The following is a 5,242-nucleotide window of genomic DNA, read 5'->3' on the forward strand; positions in this document are numbered from 1 at the left end:
ATTTATAACTCCTACCCTACATAATGCAAAAGGCAACTCCAACTATACACCATTCCTCCACTGAACTGGTAGTATTTCTATTCTGTTTGGGTTATTTTTCTCCGTCATATTAGGATTAGTAGTCAGAGTCTAGTAGGGTATGGGTTAGTGTCAGGGATTCAGTATTTCGAATGGAAAATAGGAAATAGAATCCAATGTGTATGCAAATATGTGCTGCACAATAATCTTCCAACTTTCATCCAGAACAATGCCTTGATATTACCTCTGTTCCATGTAAGACATAATTAGAGGATAAGAGTTAGAAAATCTGTAAATACATATATGGAATGAAAAATTCTCAGGGGTTCACAACCTTGGAGGTTGTAGAAGAGTTTCCAAAAGTATGGGACATGGTAATCACTCCACAAACATGGAGCTTTGATGGCCTAAAGACTTCTTGAGAAACTGCTTCTGAGGTTGGGCACTTGAAATGTATGTTGTTGTCAGGAGCTTTAGCTTCCTTTGTAGTGAGACCATCAAAGCTCTGTCTGCATCTATGTGACATGGAGGACATGGTTTCTTATTTTCCAATGAATATGAAGCAGCAGTGCTGAATTCTCTCTTTGTAGGTAAACTGTAGCCACTGGGGGCTAAGTTTCTTCCAATGTGGACTGTGAAGCCATTTGTTCATCCTCCAATTTTCATTGTGTTTCTTGCTGCTGCACTGAGAGTTTGGTATTTGCTTCACCAAATACAAGGAGTTCAACTGGGACACAGTGCTGGAGGGAGTTCTGTCACTTGTGGTGTGTCAGGGTCTGCAGGAGAAAGCACAAACCAGGCTTCTATCCTCCAAAGCTTGCCCCCGTGTCCATAGCAACCTCATTCTGAACATTGACCAGAAAAATCTCCATATACCAAGATGCCTTTACATAGAAGAGTCTGCTGGCTGCACCATTTCAGTCACACGCCATTTGGAAGCCAATGGAATATCCACATGGCCCCACCTCAGATGTATTATCACACACCTGTACAACACTGTTATAGGCCCACTCCACAGCAGGATAAAACTTACTGGAATCTCTGTTCTCCACCATTTTCATGAAACCCAGTCAATCAAGGCACTGTCTGCTACACTCATGATCTAGAACAGGACATCCAAAGGTTCTTCAGTGCAACCTGGTCATGGGAATTTCAAAAATTTCATGGTAATTATCTAGCCATTTTTCAATGATGCAGTTGGAGTCATTGTGGGTTTCAATACATTCAGGAACCATTAAATGTTGAGGAAGCTCATTTCCATGAAATCTCTGGAGAACTCCACCGGCAAAGCTTCCCAAAGAGTGGCCAAAATATCATATGAAGCCAAGCCCATTAAGGTCTACAATGTGAAGTCCATGTGTGTTTTGAATCTCAACTATGGCTGTCAAGTCTTTCAAAATAAAATCATGTGATATCCTCGCTGAGATTCCCAGTGCTCTGTGGAAAGCCACCTTGGGCCTAGATCTCATTTTCCAAGGGCGACTCTCATGCGTGGCCTCCTACAATCCCAACACAATTCATGGCAATACTTCCCTGAGGTCAGTTCCAGATCACAGTCTCTAAAGGAAATCACACCAGATTCAAGCCCAGGTGGACCCAGTCATCTCTTCCAACCGCCACACAATTGACCACTATTAAAACCAAAACATTCCAACATGGCCCTCATCTTCTTCCATAACCTCTGGCTGGAGGGTTCCATGAGGGGCGCAGCCAAAGACAGGGTACAAAATAAGCTCCCCTACCCCTCATTTGCCTAAATCAGGGTGACCTTGACACCCTTCCTGTGAACCAGGAGTGATCAAATAGGCCTGCCTTTTATACTGCTTTACTTCTCCAATTTGAGGCCTAAAGACTGTGGGGTTTAGATTTTTTATGTGAATTGGAGTCATGAGAAAACCCAAGCTCCTTTGGGCTAGCGCCTGTAGGGCTTTGAAGAACTCATTTCACCCAAAAGATCCAGATTCTCACTTGATGGAGGTCAGGAACCTTACACAGGAAGACAAGAGACTTCATTCAGAATGACTGCTTTTGGCCATTTTGGTTTTGGATGCACAAATGGGATCATTCTTTTGATCCATCAGGTGCTGAGAATCTAAGCCAGAGCGTCAAACAGGGCCAAGATGCTGATTCAGACACATCCCTTTCCAAAGCAATTAAGCAAGAAGCCACTGGTGATGCACATTGATTTCCATTTGAAAACGGTTTTCAGGCTTCCCAATGGGTTGACATTCATGCAACAGAACAATATGGAAGCAGAAGGCCCAAAGCAGGGATTCTCCACTGAGACTTTCCTGGATACACTGCTATCTGAGTTTTCTGAGATGCTCGCCATTCCCTTCAGCTATCCGGTACATGGCCTTCTCACAGAGCTTGGAGGTGGTACATTTCATGGACGCAAAACCATGAGCCTATTCTGGAGAATGGCCAGATTTCAGGAAGAAAAAAAGAACTGATGAAAATAGCAGGTGTTGCCCATCTATAAGGCAAGCCGCAGTCCATTCATAAATTGGACAGGATGAATGCTGGGAAGCTTTCTACTACACAGGACACATCCATTGATGCATTCTCTTTTCTAATGTCTACAACCATGAACACAGTGGGATACACAGACATAGAAACTCTCGCAATGTCAAAGGACTTACTAGAATCAGTTCACTCCAAACCAAGGAAACCACCTTGGCTACCTATTCTCAGAACATGAGACAAAACCACAAACCCACACCCACACCCGCAAAGGCAACACTTTCCCCCAAATAGGTCTATGACTTTTCAGAGTGTCCTCAGACTGGTGGGCCATACTGTGTTTCTCCAAAATGGCCTGTCCTGTCTCCCATCTGGTCTACTTGGCCAATGCTGTGAAATTGTAAGGAGCCAGCATTGAGCCACTACCTGCTTCCTCAGGAAAGGCCCATCTTCAGAGCTATCCTAGCATTTGGCCATCCTCACCTCAGTAGGCACCTCCTTCCCCCAAGTAGGTCTGTGACAATCCGGAGTGTCCTCTGACTGGTGGGCCATTCTATGTACCCACAAAATTGCGTGTCCTGTCTCAAATCTGGTCTACTTCGTCAAATCTGTGAAGTTGTCAGGAGCCAGCAGTGAGTCACTACCTGCTTTCTCAGGAAAGTCCCCTCTTCAGAGCTCTCCTGGCATTTGGCCATCCTCACATCAGTAGGTACCAAGAAAGACTGACTCTGTCATTGGTAAATCCAAACATGTGAGCCCACTGGGACTGAGACTGGGACTGGCTCTGTGTGCCAGGCTTCCTGGGTCCCAAATTCAGAGAGTTCCATCACCAAGGAAGTGAGGTAGGTCACTTCCTTTAAGAATTGAATGAGGTCAATGCCTTGGCAACCACTTTGTCCTAACACTTGCTTCCAAGGGTCCCATGAGATGGAGGCTACCCTACTTCCTATGACACTTTCACTAGTTAGAATGGTATATCAAACACAGGGAACCAGGAACACCTCTCCACACAGGCCTGGTTTGGTCCATATTTTCTACATTAAGAAGAGAGAGGCTGATTCAGACACATCCCTTCATCCTGACAAATGATCACAATTAAAACCAAAACACTCCCACATGGCCCTCATCTTCTTCAATATAGTCACTCATCATAACCTCTGGCTGGAGGTTTCCATCAATGGCGCAGCCCAAGAGAGTCTCCAAAACAAGCTCCATTGCCCCTCATTTGCCTAAACTCAGGGTGGTCTGCACATCCTTTCTGTGAACCAGGATTGATCACATAGGTCTGCCGTTAATACTGCACCGCTTCTCCAATTTGAGGCCTACTGACTGTGGGGTTTAGATTCTTTATGTGAATTGGAGTCATGAGAAAACCTAAGCACCTCTGGACTGCCCTCTGCAGGGCTTTGAAGACCCCATTTGAGTGGGTGTAGGAGTTGCAACAAAAGTTCTTTAGCAATACGGTTTTGGTGAGAGAGTGAATCTAAATGTCAGCACATTTGAAGGGTCATTCCCAATGATGAACTGGAGAAAAGGTATTTGAAAGCAGATATCAATAGAGACAGTAGGAAATCAGGCGAAGTACAAAGTGAGAGGTAGGATAAAACATTTTAACAAGGTTGAGGTTGAATATATAATCTTTGGAAGAAACAGATATGTAGTCACCAATAGGAATGATATTTGAGAGCATTAGGGAACCAGGACATAGATGTTGTTAGTAATACATGCTCACATTTAATTTAGGCTTTGGTACAATCATAAGTGTAATCCTTGCATTTTGTGTCATGAATATTACTGTGATGAAATGTATATGTATATCAGGTGACTAGAGTATTTCTTCCACCATTTCTGAAAGCATTATTTTAAAGACTTATAAATTAGTATTGGAGATACATATAGGTGTACCCTGTGCCTATGAATATAGATATGATGCCTTAATAGACCATACTGTGAATAAATAATATAACTTGTTCCACTTTTAATAATGGATTGAATTGATATCTGAAAATATATAAGAAATTTTATCTTGATATACAATCATTCATTCCAACAAGTTATACATCTAATGGTAATAATAGGGTTACCGTATATCATGATGAGTGTGTGAGTTTGCTTCAAAAGTGATTATGGAAATCGAAAATAATGTGTTTGGAAAAAAGTCTCAGGAAAAAAAAAACAGTCAAGAAACATGGAGGAATACATGTGTTCTGAAGAAGGAAGTGATTGAAAATGAAACAAAGCCTATAAATTTGCTAACTTGTGGAAGAAATATATATCGTATGATGTGCATTAAATGAAGAAATAGTAATGTGCCAGTATTGAATAAAAATGAACGTCGAAATAGACATCATGGAACATAGGAATCTACTTGCATTTATGTTAGACTCATAAGTTACTGTAGAAATTTTAGTATTTGTATGCACCATTCACTGAATTTAGTTTTCAGTACTATGAAACAAATATGTAGTTCAGGTGGATGAATATTTCTGACAATAATTTTGTGAATAGTTGATTAGAAATCCAAATACATGAACATTAATGAATTTAGGGAGTGTATAATAAGACGCATATCTTTCACATTTTGAAAAATCTGTATAGTATACATATACACAAAACAAAAAAACCCACACAGTGACATTAAAAACAAGCAATATATATGCTAATGAAAATTCATCGTGTAATATATACAGTCCACAGATCCAAAATATTTTTTTTTACTGAACATGAATTTATTTATAGTGTTGTTCAACTAGGAAGCTCA

Source organism: Callospermophilus lateralis, unplaced genomic scaffold, assembly GCF_048772815.1.
Source record: "Callospermophilus lateralis isolate mCalLat2 unplaced genomic scaffold, mCalLat2.hap1 Scaffold_867, whole genome shotgun sequence".
Taxonomy (NCBI): domain Eukaryota; kingdom Metazoa; phylum Chordata; class Mammalia; order Rodentia; family Sciuridae; genus Callospermophilus; species Callospermophilus lateralis.